The sequence below is a fragment of the Protopterus annectens genome, chromosome 2.part1 (genome assembly GCF_019279795.1).
Source record: "Protopterus annectens isolate FY-2018-M chromosome 2.part1, PAN1.0, whole genome shotgun sequence".
NCBI lineage: Eukaryota > Metazoa > Chordata > Ceratodontiformes > Protopteridae > Protopterus > Protopterus annectens.
The window spans coordinates 973,648,771-973,668,577 of NC_056729.1; positions in this window are offsets into that span (position 1 = coordinate 973,648,771).

Sequence of the window (19,807 nt, forward strand, 5' to 3'; positions counted from 1 at the left end):
ACTAACTATCCACTTACTTTAACCAAACCCTAACCCTAAGGTCTGTCACTATCGCACACTCACTTCACCCATGCCCTAACCCTAACTCACCTACCCCGCCCTAACCCTCACGTCCACACAGTCGCACACTTACCTGACCCGCGCCTTAACCCTAACTCACCTAACTGCCATAACCCTCACATCCACACAATCGCACACATACCTAACCCGCTCCCTAAACCTAAATCGCCTAACCCACCCTAACCCTCACGTCCACACAATCGCACACATACCTAACCCGCACCCTAACCCTAACTAACCTAACCTGCACTCAATTGCACACTTACCTGAACCTGATCCGTAACTTTCCACCACAGCACTGAAAATACCGAAGCAACAGAAACAGACAACCAAATTCTTTCCCTAGGAAAAAATGCGGTTTTCTGTTGCTTCGATATTTTCAGCTTTCGCTGAATAGGGGTCGATATTAGAACATTCGAAGTTTTGAAACTTCGATGTTCTAATATAGACCCTTGATAACTATCCAGTCTAGTATACTTTCTTTATGATTAGGTTTACCTGTCCTGGTGGGGGTGGATATGATTTGTGTAAACTCATATAGGTTTACATGGGTGGAGGGAGATTCTAAGGAACAGGTGTTCCAATCTATGTTACAATCTCCAAGTACTATGGTTTCTTGAGGGCAGGTGCTGGATAACAAATGGAGGATACTTTCTAGGGTAGCTACATTGTTCCCTGAAGGAATGAACATAGCACTTATTTGTATTAATTTGAAATTTGGTAGAAAGAATCTCAGCATTGTTTACTTGGGGTGGTTATATGGAGTCCAAGGTAGCATTAAGAGTAGACTTATATTTTACAGCTACCCTGCCTCCTTTCCTGGTAGTTCTATCTAACTTAAGTATGTTATACCCAGGTGGTAATTTTCATTATCATAGAAGTTGGTTTTAGTATGTCAGAGGAATGAGTGGCTAGAAGGGCATGCAGGTCATGTACCTTGTTATTTAAGCTTCTGATGTTTAGGTGACAGACCAGGAGGGAGTTGAGAGGCCTGTTTATTGATGTTGTATTAGTAGGGGTACTAGTGCGGGAGTTAGATTTGTCAAGACTGGATGGGGCAAGGTTAGGATGGATGTCACCATCCATTGTGAGGTTATAGTGTAAGGTTAGTATAAGCCTCAAGATTTTATTTATTAGTTTTTGGTAGTGTTTGGTTTTAGAGCTGATATATCTGGCACTAGTAGATTGATAGTTTGTACAGGTAATGGTGTTTGATGTTGGGCTACTTATTAGGTGGTCTGTTAAGTTTGACAATATTGGAGTGGCTGTTTGGCATTTTGGGTAATGAAATCCTAGGTAATATTGATTTTCATAAAAGGTGAGGAGATAAGGAATGAGCATAATGGTTAGCAATGAGAATAATAACATTGTTTTGGGTGGTGACATAGTGAGCTGCAGTGGCTATATATCTTAGTTGGATTATGACCAGTATACATACATACATACATACATACATACATACATACATACAAACAAATGTTTCAAGCATGGGCATTAAAGCCCTTCTAGCTTGCCAATATGCCAAAACACTTGTTCCCATAATAAATGTCCAGGCTGTTCTTAAAAATATCTAAACTAGTACTTGCTTTAACGTAATTTGGTAGTCTGTTCCAAGCATCAGCTACTCTGTCAGAGAACCAATTAGTACACTTCTCATTCCTATAGAATCTTCTACATAGGTTATCTAATAATTCTCTAGTACTTTTTGATAATCCCAAACATTCCCAGAGGTAGTTGTCCCCAAATGCCCTATATACCTGAATAAGATCTCCTCTTAAATATCTGTAAGAGACTGTACATGTTCAGATATTTTAGTCTTTCATAATAACTTAGATTTTCACATCCATGGATGCCCTTAATATATTTCCTCTGTACTCTTTCCAGTTTATTCATGCTTGTTTTCCTATAGGGTTTCCATATTGTTATTCCATACTCAAGTTTGGGTCTAATGTAACTAACAAACAATGCCTTCATTATGTTTGATTTTCTAGACTTTATAAATCTTTTTATACAACCAATAGTTCTATAACTATTATTAGCCACTTGGTTGATATAGCTGAATCTACCCATATACCCAGGTCCTTAAATAAGTCTACAATTTCAATCACTGTGTGCTGTATTAAATATTCACCTTTCAGTTATGTCTCCCAAATCTCATATACTTAGTTTTTGATGTATTTATCAACATATTATTCTCCTGTGCCCAAATGGTCAATTTAGTCAAATTATTTTGCAGACATGCCTTATCTGTAACACATAATCAGTTTACCCAATTCCAGGTCATCAACATATAGACTGTAGAACACCTCAGATGAAAATGTAAGGTCTGAAAGATACAATTTAAACAAGTAAGGGCCTAGTACAGAGCCCTGTGGGACACCTTCACTATAACCAAGGATTTCACCTGTCCAGATGGTGTGTGATACTTGCCATGTCCTATTTGCAGCTATCCATCTTATCAATAGTACATCAATACCTAGTTGCACTAATTTATTGATCAATGTTTTGTGCATGACCCTGTCAAACGCTGAAGTTAAATCTATATAAATCACATTAGAGCACAATTTTTCATTCATAGCTGTTATTATATTGTTATAGAACATCATGTTACGGGTAGCAATAGATCTATTTTCAACATAGGCATGCTGATATATGGTTTCAAGTCCCAACCTATCCAGTTCTGACAATAACCTATCCAATATTACCTTCTCCATTATTTTTCAACAACATGAAAGTAGACTTAAGGGTCTATATGATTCTGGATTTGTCCTACTCCCCTTTCCCTTAAAGACAGGTTTAATAAGTGCATGTCTCCAGTCTTGAGGAATCTCCCCATATTTATGTGACCTAGTGAATAATAGATATAATGGTAGTGTAAGTTATTGATTAAGTGTTCTCAGGTCATTGTTACTTATTCCATCTTCTACCTGTGCTTTGTTTGGATCCAGTTTGCACAGTTCTTTTTCAATATAATCTAATTTGATTCCACTATCTGGGGTTACCTGAATGTCACTAGGACAACTCACCACCCCTTTTGGGAGCCAAACTGTTTTGCATATGATTTTTAAATATATCTATAATCTGCTGTGTCTGAGAATAAGTTTTAGAATCTGCACACAGTTTATCAATGTTTGTATCTTTACTCCTTCCACATCTTATGTATCTATAAACAGGTTTCCTATTATGCTCAATATCTTTATATACATTTTCTTCAAATTGTTCTTGCTCTTGTCTAACACTATGCTTAATCTGTTTGTCCAGCTTGTTTATTTCAGTTTTCAAAGTTGTAGTTTGACCTCTCTACCATTTCTTATATTTTTTGTCTCTCACCTTAATCGGGTATCTTGTTCTTATGGAAATATACCCCCCTGATGTTGCGTGCCTAGATCCTGATGTTAAAACATTTTTTTTTTCTTTTTGTACTCAAACAATTTCTCTTTCAAAACTTTCCACATTCCATCTGTAGTTTTTCCACTGAACACCTCACTACAGTTAGTTTTATATAGTAACTGTTTTGCTTCCCTATAAACTGTAATTAACCCTGTGCATTGGTTTAGATTTCAGTTTGGCAAAATTATCTAGCAACAAATTAACCTTTATAACCCCATGATCACTGCATATCAATGGTGGTAAAACTAGACTTGAAGTTACAGTAATTTCTTTGGGAACACAAACAATATGTAGTATATTCCATCCCCTGGTAGTTTTTTTACAATCTGAAGCATTTGTTGTTCCTGAATATACTCTGTGAATAATTTCTTTACTAACATTGTTGAATCAATATTATTCCAGTCTGTTTCTGGTAAATTTAAGTCCCAGCTAATATTATTCTTCCCTCCTGTGTTCCATGTAAGAAATGTATGAATTCCTCTAGGTCGTCTGCACTTGACTCTGGTGGTCTGTACACTCCAACAATTGTTATATGTTCCAGGGTTGTCTTTATTGTCACAGTTACACAGTCTATAGTATTGGTGTTATCACTGAGCATGTAATAATCACAAGTCTCATAACTATCTTTAATTCCTATCATAACACTTCCACCTGATTTTTTTGTTAGAATGTATGTTACAGTAAAAACATTATACCTTGTCAGAATTAGTTTCCAGTCATTGTTCTTTAACCATGTTTCACTAACTATAACAACATCAATCTTGTGGGAACATAGCAAATGTTCTAGTAAAAAAACTTTATTATTAATGCTCCTAGCATTAACAACTATCAGAGATGCATCAAATGTTGCTATCTGTGAACTGTTATATTTTTGACCTGGCAAAAATCCTGGCTAGTATTTGTCAAATATTGCAAAATATCTGCTGCAAAAATTCTCTTCCCTGATCTAGACAAATGCACACCATCCTGTCTGAACATGTATGCCCAAAAGAAGGCTTGGATGTTCTACACATTTCCATTTTTTAAAACAGAACATTTTTTCCATGTAGGTGTTTGTCCAAAAAATCTTTTCATTCATAGTGACCTGACTATCCTTTCTACAGGTGATTTGTGAAAAATATGTCCTAACACCAGTACAAGCTATACTATCTAGGAGGGCTGTCAGTTCCCGACTAACAGTCAAAGAATCTTTGCTGGTGACATCATTTGTACCAACATAAATAAAACAGATCCATACTTCCTTACATTAAGGCATGCCAAGGCTTGTTTCACATCTTCTATTTTTGTTCCTGGCAAGCATAACACTACTCAATGTTTATTATCATCTCTGCAAATATAAGTATCAGTTCCTCTAATAACTGAATCTCCAATTACAAGAATATCTTTGCTGACCATTTCTGAAGAATCTTCAGCTTCTAATACAGTCATTTCTGCTCCATCAGTTGTTACAAAGGATAGATCTTCATCACTATTAGTCTTATTAATTCCACTCCACTGTTTTCATTGCATATTAAATTTTCATCCAGCTGGCATTGTAAATTCACAGCTTGAGCCATGTAGTCAGCATTTGTCTTTCTCCTCTTTTTTCTTACAGTAATGCTCTTCAATCCTTCCACGTTCAGTTTCATTTCTTCCTTTTCACCTGCCCCTTGCCTCTTTTTTCTACCTTTTCCATAGGAAAGGTGATGCCTTTTTCTGTAGACTGAGTATTTTCTGATAGACAGATATCTTCATTCCCTGTCACCAGTGTGTTACATAACAAAGCAGAATCCTTTTTACTACGTATTCTCTTTCCTTTACAGTCATTAGTCAGTTTCTTTTTCTTCCTTGTTGTTTGTTGTGAACTTCTTCCTTTCTTTCTTTTTTTGTTTCCTTCTAAGCAAACCGGATCCTCAGATTGCTGAGTACTTGCATCCACAATTCCATAGTTCTCAGGGGCCTCATCATGTTTCATAGGAGTTGAATGTTCTTTGCAGAAAATAAGATGCATCATTTCCTAAATCTGTTCTATTTGTTCTATGCCTAACATTATTTAGTTCATCAGTCCAGTCATTAATATATGACACAACAGTTCTCCAAGCCATGCTAGTTGCACATGTGCAATCATTATCATTAAGTTGAGATTTGCTTCTGACAATGGTAAGCAAATCATCCAACTTTTGACACGAGGAACAAAGATCACCAGTATTATCAGCTGTTACCTTTAAATATGCATAGCATTTATTACACTGTACAAGATACTTGTGCATTAGCAAATAGTTAATTGCATACTCATTTAAGGAATCCATATTCAGCTTTAATTGAATAAAATATTGCAAAGGAAAAAAAAATACACAAAATCAGTAGCAAAGAATTCAAAGGAACTTAAATTAACTTCTATGACAAAAATTATACCAGCAATATCCAACTAAATATTAAAATACAATAAAGTTGTTCTGACCATACAAGTTCTACCAGCCAGACAAAAGTTATAATTTCTTTACATGCAGTAGCTTCTGCTCACTATAGCTCACAGTTGCACCTCCTTTTAACAGTAAAAATAAATAAAACTTCTCTTACCAGTCAACTCCACAACAAATCACAAACCAAGATGGGATTGTTTTGATATGCTCAGAATTGTCCTCTCTGCAGTCTGTGTAAATTTATAGCTGTCTAGGCCCCTTGTGGTGGCTAGAGCTTGCCTGTCCAAAACCTATCCCTTTCTCATAACCAAAAGTGAAACTAAAGGTAAAACAACAAAATATGAATCAAAGTAAAGCTTGTTAATAAGTATATGTAAATATGCTAGGAAAGGGGTGGGGAAAAGGGTGGCAGTCCTACTGAGATAGAATAAAGTTGAATAAATAAATAAAAATAAATAAATAAAAATAAAACATTACGTGTTGTAAGAGGTAGTGTGTTATGTCCCATGCATATAATCTATGTGGGGCACGTCATGTGTATGTAGTACTACAGTATATCAAAGTAGAAATGTAGATTTACTAATCTGTCTATTGCCAACTTGTTTGTGTTACTGTGTGCACATCCCCTGTGTCAGTCTTTACTGTGTGAATGCAAAGGATATACCATTTTGTCTCCCTGTTCCACCCGGTGAACTCAGGAATACATACCACAAACCTCTCATACGTAGTATCATGCATGCCCTCATCAACTGCATCAGGGTTGAGTGTATGGGAAAGAAATGGCAGGGACAATAGGTGTTGACAGTGAATCTGTTGCAGTTAATGTAATGGCTACACTTGTGAGGGACCTGCTGACAGTACTGCAATAACCTGTTCTGTATGTATGAACTTGTGGTACTACACAACACTGAGCTGACATGTTTGAAAGCTACCTGTCTGTGACAAGGGGTATGTATGCAAGGTCACACTGTCTGATAACAGTGCCCCTCACACACTATTGCATGCATACACACCTGGTACATGTACATATAAAGCTGTACCTTGCCTATGACACAGTCAGTGTATTCCCACTCTGCCATACTCTCTCTTGGGAATGTCTGCAGGGCCACAGCCTGCAGACACACAGATACCTGGAACACAAACAGAATACAGCATGTCAGACTACATTTAGTCAGTGGTACTAACATCAGTAATGCATTCTGGCTAATAAGGTACATACACCTCTATGTGTATCCATAACAAATGTAAGCAGACAGCACCTTACATAGTATTACATAACTACACTGTACTATATTCACCCTGTGCATCAGACCCATATTATCATGTCCCTGCATCGATGTTATGGATGAGAGGGATGTGGCACAGGTATCATCACATGCACAGGGTGTGGTGTGGGTTTGCCAGAGGCCTAGGCTGGCCATACAGTTGACATCATGTGTGTGTGTGTGTGTGTGTGTGTGTGTGTGTGTGTGTGTGTGTGTGTGTGTGTTTGGAGGGGTATCCAATAGATGAGTTGTGCAGAGGTGCTGTGGGTGTCTGGAGGTGACCTGCCTGTGATACAGATGTGTGTGTGTGTGTGTGTGTGTGTGTGTGTGTGTGTGTGTATGTATGCACACATTCACTTCATGAGGCTGCCCTACACAGGAGTATGTTGGACAACTGTGAATTGTACATGGCAGAGTGTCCAGTTCAACATCTCCGGCCATGGACACGGGAACTGGTCCTGCAAGGGGTATCACTGGCACCACCAGGCCCAAGGCCAGGTGCAGTACTGATTCCTGATGGTGAGTGCTGTCTGCTGGATTCGTGCCCCTGATGAGACTGGCCAGGACCACGTGCCAATGGCCTGCTCTGGTGTGATGTGGACAGCAACCCCCCTTTGGTAGTGCTGGTGTCACTGCCACTACAGAAGTGTGAAGGTGCATGGCTCCATAGACTCTCAACTCTTGTTGGTGCTGACCTGCATCCACATGGCCAATGCCCATCTCCCACCACACACTCTAACACAGACATACCACGGTTGAAGATTGCCAAGGTTGCAACCCACCGTCTATTCACTACCTCAGTATTTTGATGTGTGGCCTCAACAAGGTCATGTATGTCGCCACGTAAATCAGGAAGAGTTGCATCCACCACCCTGAGTATTTGTCTGTTGTGGCATTTACTATGTGCCTATGCATCCATGACAGCCCAAAACATGAATCTGGTGACAACTGCTGTGGCACTTACAACAGCAGCTTGATGAGCAGCAGTCCTCCTGTAAGCACCCCTGTACATCCGCCTGTGTGGGACCTCACCTGCACTTGGGCTATGGCCAATGTCTACACTCACACCTGCCATAGTCATCATACTAGCCTGTTCTATGCCAGCATCTGCCAACAGTCCATCATTTATGGACACTGGTGATGGGGTATGTGTGGGCATTGTCACTGTGTGTACAGATGGTATGGACAAGAGTGGGATGCCAACCAATGACACAGATTCAGCTTGTGACAACCTCACCTGTACCTCACTATTCCTATCATCATTGTCAGAGTCTGCAGAGACAATGACATCAGTTTCCAAGTGGGAGGGACCCTGAACCCCATCGCCACCTATGAGGGGAAGACAACATATGTACATTAATACCTGCACTTTGAGGTTGGCTGGTACACACACACACACACACACACACACACACACACACACACACACACACACACACACATACACACACACAAACACACACACGCACACACACACACACACACACACACACACACACACACACACACACACACACACACTTACTGGTGAGGTGGAACAAATCTGTTACACAGACCTCACATTACCCAAATGGTGACATGCATGACACACGGCCCTCAACATCATGCATTGCAGCCAGTTTTACTACATATAACTAACAACATAGAGCTCTGGGATATGTGAGTAGTGTTAGTAGGTGATGGTCCTTGCACAGACTGCACCCATGTACACAACATTGCTGTTCACCTGTATAGCACAGTGGCAAGTACTACAGAACATACCTCACAACTGTACAGATCCTCGCAGGATGTGTAGATGTCTGGCTCATATGTTTGATCTGTTTCTCATAACCCCTGTGTTTGTTTGATACATAAATGGGATGATCTGAGGAGTGATGTCACTAATTAATGAAACGCATTTGTGTTTCAGACCTCCAAACCAGCAGTAAATGTATGGTCACACAATTCATGTTATATCACCAACCTTCTAAGCTTACAGTAGCTAAAATAAGTGTACACAACCCTGTTAAAATGCCATGTTCTTGTACTATATAAGATGAGACTGCAATAATGCATTCAAATATATTACCCACCTTTCGTATGACCTGTGCAATCCAATTGATGAACAAACAAATATGTTATATGTAAAATATAATGACTGAAATATGTACAATATGTTGGTTGCATAAGTGTGCACACCCTTAAAATGATACTTTGTTGAAGCATCTTGTAAGTGACTTACAGCAGTCACTCTTCTTGGGAAGGTGTCTATTAGCATGGCACATATTGACTTGGCATTATTTGGCCACTATTTCTTGCAAAGGTCCCCCAACTCTGTCAGATTGCAAGGGCAGCTCATGTGCACAGCCCTCATCACATCACACTGGGGTTTTGTTCTCGGGTTTAGGTCTAGACTCTGGCTAGGCCAATCAATAACCACGAGTGTGTTCAGGTAGACCCATTCTTAGGTAGCTTTGGATGTATGCGTCAGGCCTTTGTCATGTTGAAGGCTCGCACACCTCCCTATCCTCAGCATTCTTGCACATGCCTGATGGATGTGGGCCAGATGTGAGTGTTATTTTGAACTGTTCAGAATTCCCACCACCATGTCTACAGGCCCAGTTCTATCTTTAGAACAGCATCCCCACAGCAGACCAATGCCACCAGTGTGATTCACCATAGGGATGTGGTCTTCAGGTGAAGAGAGGTGTTGCTTGTGCACCACACGTACCTTTTGGTATTGTGGCTGTGAGATTGATCCATAGTCTCATTACACCATAACACATTTTCACACATGCCTTTGGGAAACTTGATGTGCTGTATTGCAAGTTGTATCCACCCCTGGATGTTTTTTGGTGTGGGGAAAATGCTTCCATCTTCTGACCCTACCTCATAGGCCAGACGTATGCAGAATATGGGAGACTGTTCTCGCATGTAGTACATAACACCAGTTCTTGCAAGAGTTTTCTGCAACACCCTCAGTGTTGCTGTATGTCTCCTGGCAGCCTCCCTGACCAGGTTTGGACATGTCTTTTCATCAGATTTGGAGGGATGACAGGTTCTTTTCAGCAGCTCTGTTTTCCCATATTCAATTCACCTTTTGATGACTGTCTCCACTGTGTTCCATGGTGTATGTAATGCTGTGGTAATGTTGTTGTACCCTACTCTTGACTGATACCTTTCAAATATGAAATCCCTTTGCTGCTTTGTAAGCTGTCTGCAAGCCATGGCTGTTGCTGTTGCAGGCAACTGAGCAAATGTCATGAATATCCTACTTGGACAGCAGACTGTTATTTGGTGTTACTCAGAGTGCCTTTACTTGATGGCAGGTGAGTACCCAAGTAGACTGAATGCTGTCAGTAACTCACAAGCTGCTGCAATACAATATTATCTGAAGGGTGTGCACACGTATGCATCCAGCTTATTGTAAGGTTTGTATACTCCATATTTGGTGCCCAACAGATTGGTTGGTTTTACAAGTGAATTGTTCATGTTATGGGTCACAGTAAAGGTTGGAAAAGGTGTGGACTGACACATCGTGGTTTCAATTTGTATATATCACAAACACCTGACATCTTAACACGGGTGTGTATACATTTTATATCCACTGTATAAGAGTAATGTTTCACTCCTGTCCCTACCTTAGGCTGTTTGTCCCCCCCATTTTGCTGGTCTCTGTCCAGAAGTCTTGCACTGACAGGTTGTGAGGTATGCTACAGAAATGTTACATTCTCTTCAGATAGGCCCCTACCACTGTGATGCAATGCAGTTAAGCCCACCACAATTGAACATGCACATAAAGCAATATGGCTATGAGTGACAGTTGTGTGCATGGCAAATTGCATGCCCTTCACATGCCTGGGGTATTAGCAAACCACAACAGAACAATTCCATACTCACCAGCTTCAGGCTGCTGTCCCATATGCAGACCAGAGGGACCTAGGTAGTTGTGGGAGAGATGTATTGTCAGCAGACTTTTATGTGGCATTGGTACAGGATGGATTCATAGGTTCATAGGTTCATACTAGGCTATCTGCCCTAGGGCATTCATAAGCCTCGTCAGAGTGTGTTTGGCTTTTGCCACCCATTTTAAATTAATTTTGCTATTCCCTTTTTTGAGGTTAGTATACTGTGCCTTTGTCTAACAGTGACACAGAGGTGATACCTGGGGTAAACCTATGATCCCCCATCCACTCATCAAGATTCCTCTTGAAGACAGTCAATGAGGGACTCTGCCTAACCTGGACTGGGATTTTATTCCAGAGTGTAGGGAGCCTCTGTGTTATGAATCTGTCCTTCTAGCATGTTCTATTTATTTCAGTGCTGAGGTTCATGTCTCTTGAGTGCGTAGCTCGATGGGATTTGGATTTTCTGAGGTGCAGCATGTCCATTAATTCCGGGTTGGACATGGCTTTATACGTCAGGCACAGATCGCCTCTGAGCAGGCGGTATGCCACTGAGTAGAGCTGGAGTTTCTTTAACCAGGCAGCATATGGCATCTGTTTGAGCCCATTGATCCTCTTGGTGAGGTACTTTTGGGGTCTTTCCAGTTGCTGCAGATGTCTGGTAAGGTACATCCCAAAAGGGGCATTGTACTCAATTATGGGCCTGATGAGGGATGAGTAAAGAGGCACGATGACCTCCCTGATCTAGATGTGAATCCCTTCATGATTAGGTGGGCTATATAAAATGTTTTTCTAACCACTTTGGCCACGTGGTTGTCAAATGAGAGATTGCTATCAACTTGGGTCCCCAGGTCCCTAATTACTTCTTCCATACTTAATGGATTACCACTTATGTGGTAATTTGTGGCACTTTGTTTTGCCAAAGGGATGACTATACACTTTTGGCGTTTAGCTTGAGGCCATGGCTCTAGCACCAGTTGTCTGTTTCTATGAGGCCCTTTTGGAGGATGCTTGTGTCGGCTGGAGAGTGGATTATGGCGCCCAGTTTGCAGCCATCTGCGAACTTGGTCAGCCACAGTCCTTCCGTGCTGGCCTGTACCTCTGAGAAATATATACCGAACAAGAGAGGTCTCAGGACTGAGCCTTGTGGGACGACACTTGTAACTGGTTTGGAGTCTGACATGGCTCCAGCAATTCTAACCATGTGGGTTCTGTCCTTGAGCCAGTTTGCAACCCATCTAGTGACATAGGGGTTTATATTTAAGCTGGTGAGCTTATCAGTAACACCCGAGTGGGGTATTGTATCGACGGCTTTTGCGAGGTCCAAGTAGGCTGTGTGGACCACCTTCCCCTCGTCAATGGCCTTGGTGACTGTTTCAAAGAAATTGACCAGGTTTAAGAGGCAGGATCTGCCCTTAACAAAGCTGAACTGGGTAGGATCCAGTGTCTGTAGGTCCCCAATATCTTTATTTATAAGGTCCATGATGATCCTTTCCATAGCTTTGCAGACCAAGCTAGTCAGGCTTATGAGGCGATAGTTTCCAGGATCTGTTGAGGCACCACCTTTGTGGAGGGGGACCACCATTGCTGTACGCCACTCTTTGGGTACATATCCTGTAGTAAGGCTGAGATTGAACAGTAGTTTTATGTTTGGGTTTAGCTCTTCTTGGAGTTCATGTAGGACGCAGCCTGGGACACCGTCTGGTCCCATTGATGCTGTTTTTTTGCTTTGGAGAGGGCAGCTCTTACCTGAGCATCTGAGATTTCAGGGGGGCAGCACTCTGATGGGATAGATATTTGCCCTTTTGATGGGGAGGGAGAAGTTTGTGCTGAACCTGTCAGCTAGGATGTTGGCAATGTCTGTGGGTTCGGAGTATTTTTTGTCCTTTTGGACTAATTCTGAGCATATCTGGGAATTCCCACCCAGGTTCCTAACATAACTAAAGAAAGCCTTATGATTATCCTTAGTGTCCTGTGCAATTTTTCTCTCGAAGCTGGCCTTAGATGATTTTATGAGTGCCCGTAGTTTTTTGCTAATACTGATCAGAGATGCCTTCCCTTTTTGGGATTTTGCTCTATCATGTAGTAGCTTCCACCTTCTATTGTATAGTTTGTTTATGGCTGGGGTCCACCAGACAGGATGTCTGCCTTTGAAGGATTGGGTCTTTGTTTTATTTGGGATTGCATGATCCATGCATTCCTGAAGGTGTTCATAGAATGTGTTTATAAAGGATTCTGTGGTTTGGGCTGTATGTTCCACTGGCCCGGGCTCTTCGAACGATTCCACCTTGGTTTTGAGGAGTGTGAAATTTGCTTTAGAGAAGTTTTTCACTGTGGTTTTCGGGGCAGGGAGTGGGGTCGGGATGTGAATATCCAGTGAGATTAGTTTATGGTCTGATCTTACGAGTGAGGGATACACTTCTGGTCTGGAGCATAGAGTCCCCATGTTGGTGATGATCAGGTCCAGTATGTTTTCCCCTCTTGTGGGAGTGGTAACAAATTGTTCCATAGCATTTGAGTTCATAAATTATAGGAACCTTTGGACTAGGGTGTTGGAGCTAGAGTAATGCTCCCAGTCTATGTTTGGGTAGTTGAAGTCACCCAATATAATAGTGTTTGGAGAGACCTTCATATTTTCCAGTGTTCTCAGGAAGGCCGAGTGGAGTTCCTGGGTTTGGGAGCGTGGTCTGTAGCAGGCTATAAACTGGAAGGCAGTTTTACCCACTGTTAGTTGCACATGGATAGTCTCTGATGCTTCGTGCTGTGCCACCAACCTGGAGGTGTGGGTATCTTTGAATATTGATACTCCCTCCTTTTGTGGTTTGGTCCAAGTTTTGGGGCCGAAAAGCATGGTATGAGGTATAACCTGGTAGTGCTGGGGTGCTCTTGGGAGCCTTGAACCAGGTTTCTGTTACTGCACAGATATCGATGTTCTCCATGCTAAGGAGAGTTTCGAGTGCATGCATCTTGAGGTTTAGACTTCTGGCGTTGAGTAGCATTACTCTTAGTTTCTTATCCCTTGTGATACCTATGGAGGTGGGTTTGTCTTTGAGCCTTGCCTAAAAAAGGCACTATGGGGTAGCAAGAGCCTTTGCCAATATCCGAAAGCCCAAGGGTGATAGGTGCAAGCCTTCCCTAGCGAAGCATCGTGGCTTGTCGAGCATGTCATCCCAGGCTGACAGGCATTGGATCCCCTTTGAATGACACCAATACTTAAGCCAATTGTTGAAATTGATCATCTTGTCTTTATATTGTGGCATCATTCTTGGTGAGGGTAAGATGCTACTCAAGGTCAGGGTCATACCGGCCTGGGCTACATGCTCAGAGAGCTCCTCTATGTCTCTTTTCATGTAGTCCAGGGATGTGCGTCTCAGGTCATTCACACCAGCATGGACAATGACTGAGTCATATTTGTACTTGCCTTGGAGTGACCTGAGTGCTTGTGTTATGTCGGATCCTAGCCGACAGGCAACTCACTGTGACCTTCTCCTTGTTCAGCCTGGTGAGCGGGACGTCAGTGTGCCTGATGATAGAGTCACCTATTACAAATGTATCAGGTGTGTTGTTTAATCTTAAGGGCTGTGAGTGTTTGGCACACTGGCTTTGTGAGTTATATGTTGCACGTGTTTTATTTTGTGGTAGCGGTTGCTTGGGTGTCTGCTTTGGAGGTCTCTGCTGCTTAGGCAGATTTTATTTAGAGCCTCCAAGTATGTTTTTGTGTGTTTATGTGTTTGGTTTGCTGTTGTGGTAGGTCTATGTGAGACTGGAATTGTAGTGAGTGTGGTTTCCTTTTCCTCCTGACTGGTTACACCAGTACTGAGTTGAGAGAGCTTAGCCTCCAGTTTGGCAATACGGTTGCATCTCTCACATGTGTTGGAATTTTTTGGGAGGAGGAGAGGGTTGTCTGTGTACATGAGGCAGTTGTAGCATTGCCTCAAGATTCCCAGATTCACCAGCTGGACCGGAGAGGAGATTGACAACTGACCTTTGGACATGCTAGAATAGTATTGGGAATTCATTTATAATTGAAAAAAAGGGCCAATGAGGAAAAGGTACTCAAGGGGAGTTTGTGAGGGTGTAGTGCTTTTAATTTTTAGTGCTGACTTATATAATTGCTTTAGTGAGCAAGTGCCAGGTAACTTAAATGCAATGTGCTACAGGTAACTTAAATGCAAAAACGACAAACACTAACTTTCATTCAAGTGAAACAAGGAAATAAGTACAGTAAGCAATGCAGATATCACTAGGGATCCACAGAAGCGCTGAAAAGCCGCGTTTTAGGTGGAATTAGCATTTCAGGGAAATAACAAGCAAACAAACAACAAGCATACAAACAAAGCTAGATTCAGCAGGCCTGGATCTAGTCTATGCTACAGCAAACAATGTGTACCAATTTCAGTAAGAAACAGTTCAGATATGCAGGCACTATAAGCCTTTAACCAGAAATTCCCAGCTCAGAAGGGCAGAGTCCAGCCTCTCCTCCCACAAGAGTGCAGACCACAAACCTTCTTAATGTAAAATAACTGGCCTGAAGCCCAAGTGCTTAAACCAGAACTAATACACTTTTAGAATAACAGACACTGAGCCCTCAATCAGCAGTTCCGAACTTAGAAGGATTTAAGCTACCTGTCCTGCCACCACAGTGCAGGCCACAAACCTTCCTAATGTAAAACAACTGGTCTGAAGCCCAAGTGCTTAATCCAAAAGACTTAGAATTATAGCTACACTTTAATCAAGTTACTACCAAGCAGTAATAAATACAATTGAATACTTTAAAGAATGCCTGGATTAGTGCTCAAGTTATACAAATAAAGCTAGATTCAGCAGGCCTGGATCCAGTCTATGCTACAGCAAACAAAGTGTACCAGTTTCAGTAAGAAGCAGTTCAAATATGCAGGCACTATAAGCCTTTAACCAGAAATTCCCAGCTCAGAAGGGCAGAGTCCAGCCTCTCCTCCCACAAGAGTGCAGATCACGAACCCTCTTAATGTAAAATAACTGGCCTGAAGCCCAAGTGCTTAAACCAGAATTAATACACTTTTAGAATAACAGACACTGAGCCCTCAATTAGCAGTTCCCAACTTAGAAGGATGTAAGCTACCTGTCCTGCCACTACAGTGCAGACCACAAACATTCTTAATGTAAAACAACTGGTTTGAAGCCCAAGTGCTTAAACTAAAAGGCTTTGAATGAGTTATACCAAGCAGTAATAAATACAACTGAGTACTTTTAAGATGACACAAAAGCAACATGTCTGCACATTTACAGTGCAACCCCCAATACTACAAAATTTGCTGTCCTTCACCATAGATGTGCACTTCTGTGCATTAGAAAGCCTCATCCACAACTGCAGTCTGCCCTGACACGTGCATGTAGATACTCTACAGATACAAGTATGTCTGCTACACTAATCTACTAATCTCCACTGGGGCCTTACCTGCACGCTCCTCATCCATTGTCTGGTTGCCACCCACCTCCAGCATGTGAGGGTCTGTATCCTGATGTTGTATTGGGATGGGTGCCTCAAGGTTGGTGAAGAGCTCCTTGGTGGGTATCAGTGGGGGCTGTATGGCTGGGCCACCACCTGTGGCTGTGCGGTCCCTGGCCATAGCAGCAGCCCTTTGCCATGCATTGCATATGAGGTTGGTTGCACGATGGTGGACCTGCTTATATGTATGTGCGTGCAGGTCGACATCGTTTGCCCTGTGGAAAAGGTTGTCCCACAGGGCAGTCATCTCCCGCAGATGTTGCTGGCTTCGGCCAAACAGTATTGCACCATGCTGTAGTATGGCTTTGATGATAATGGTTGTTTCAGCTGCTGAAAATGTTGCCCTTCTCTCATGCGACATTGCACCTGGTAGACATAAACAGGGAAACACATCACCGGACCTCATACATTTGGTAACATATGTACAGAGCCTGCACATGTACAATGAATACCAGTAGCCACCACTCGCAACCACACCATACCCCTGTAATCTATCAGCACAGTATCAGCTTGCATTGCACTCTTGGTCCAGATGTGTCATACTCCCCCCAATGAGGGCAGTTAATTGCATAATCCTCTATTCTTCATTCAGGTCTGTGTAGTCCGATGACATTGGCCATCTTCCATGTGGATGGGGTGTGGATGCTGCCAAGGCTTGGTGTGACTACAATGTGTAATGCAGCTGGGAGCACATGCCTGAGTTCATGTAGGATGTGGACAGTTATCATGTCCCATGGATACTTAATATTTGTTGCCTTTCAGTAGGCAATATGTACCCACTCAGTGGTGATGAGGGGAGGGGTACGGATGCTGTACATATCCACCTATAGTGATGCTGAGCCAGGGGAGTGATGTTTGTCCTGACCCTATCTGTAGCAGGTTTGCTATAGCTATGTTGTGTGTGTATGTGGCCTGATTGACTACCATTACAGGTTGGGTTGATTTGTTGTTTCTGTGATTGCAGACATATGGGAAGATGGCCTTGTGATTGGCCTTGTTGGATGTGTCCAATTTGTACTCATAGTTAGCCTTATAGTAATCCACCTGTGACCTTATATGCTTGTTCAGACAATGGGCGACTTGATGCCAGGTTGGTGCCTGCTCCTACTTTGACCTTTACAGCCAATATAGGGACCAAGTCTGTAGTTTTTGTATTGCTGCTGGCCAGCAAAGGGGATTACTCTACTTTGGTGGAGGTAGGTTTTGCAAGTAAGGTATTGCTGAGTCCATACAGCTATGTAGGTGTTCATATAGCTGTTTGTAGTAGGCATGGACACAAAGTCATAAGACAATTGGACACCTCTCCAAATTTAAACTGATAATTATGCTTATTGTAGTACCCATGGCTATGTCAGGGCAATGCAACAACCAGTAGCTGTAGAAATGTCACTGTGTTGGATGCACAGTAACTAAGATTACACATATGTGCAAGATGTACAGCTTAATTAACTGACATTTTGCATCCCATGGCTGTTATGAGCAAAATACACCTACTCACACTGACATGTGCACAGGTAATACCTGATATACATTTCTGTTATATGTCAGTATGGCACACAGTATTCACACTCTTGCTGCCCAGTCATCCTTCTCAACCCGTTAGAGCAGCACATCTGTAGGATGCCACACATACATGGGGGCAATGGGACAAAAGTAGTGACACTGTCTTAATATTGCTGTAACACACTTGAGTCATTTGATAGCACAGTAGCCTTTGCATTGACAGGCATACCCCGGAGGATGTACAACACTCATATGGCAGAAAGAGAGGAGAAACGCTAGGAGTGTGGTAGTGAGAGTAAGAACTTTTAATGTTGGCAGTATGACTGGTATTGGGACAGAACTAGCTGATATGATGTCCAGGGGAAGGTTGATATATAGTGTGTGCAAGAGACGAGATGGAAGGGGAGTATGGCTAGGTGTATGGGAGGCAGGTCACAATTGTGCTATCAGGGTGTGGATGGAAGGGGAAAGGATTTAGGGGTTATCCTGACAGAACAGTATGCTAAGAGTGCCTTTGGAGGATGAAATGAGTGTCTGATAGAATGTTGTTTATGAAGCTGGAAACTGATAGTGTAATGATGACTGTTGTTATTGCATATGCTACACAAGTTGTGTGATGGATGAGAAAGAGAAATGTGAAGTCAGTTGGATGACATGGTGATGACTGTACCCAAGGGTGACAGAGTGGTGATTGCAGAACATTTCAGTGGGCATGCTGGTGAAGGGAACAGAGGGGATGAGGAAGTGATGGGTATGTATGGTGTTAAGCAAAGGAATGCAGACAATGAGATGGTTGTAGATTTTGCAAAAAGGATGGACATGGCTGTGGTGAATATGTACTATAACACGAGGGAGGAGCATAGGGTGACATACAAGAGTGGAGGAAGATGCACACAGGTGGAATATATATGTAGGATGGCCAGTTTGAAGGAGATTGGAGACTGTAAAGTGGTGACAGGGGAAAGTGTATTTAGGTAGCATAGAATGTTGGTCTGTAAGATGACTTTGGTGATCAAGAAGAGGAGGAGTGTGAGGGCCGCACTAAGGATCAAATGGTGGGAACTATTAAAGGGTGAGTTCAGAAAAGAGTTAAGACAAGCACTGGGTGGCAGTGATGATTTACCAAATATCTAGGTAAGTATAGCAAAGCTAGTAAGGGAGACAGCTAGAAAGATGCTTGGTGTGACATGTGGGTGGAGGAAGGAGTAGAAGGAGACCCGGTGGTAGATTGAGGAAGTTCGACAGTATACAGAGAAAGAGATTGGGGAAGAAGGAGTGGGATTGTTAGAGAGATGAGGAAAGTAGACAGTAGTATAAGGAGATGTAGAGCATGGCAAAGAGAGAGGTGTCAAAGGCTAAGGATGAGGCACATGAAGAGTTGTATGACAGGTTGAACACTAAAGAGGGATGATAGGACTTGTACCAATTGGCTAGACAGAGCGACTGAGCTATGAAAGATGTGCAGCAGATAAGGATGATAAAGGATAATGAGGGAAACGTACTCACAAGTGAGGGGAGTGTGTTGAGCAGATGGACAGAGTACTTTGAAAGGCTGATGAATGAAGAGAATGAGAGAGAGATGGTTGGATGATGTGGGTATGGTAAATCAGAAAGTGCAATGGCTCACCAAGGAGGAAGTAAGGATAGCTATGAAGAGGATGAATACTGGAAAGCCTGTTGGTCCACATGAGATACCTGTGGAAGCCTGAAGGTATTTAGGGGAAATGGCAGTGGTGTTTTTCACCAGATTGTTTAATATCTTGGAAAGTGAGAGGTTGCATGAGGAGTGGAGAGAAAGTGCTTGGGTACCGTTTT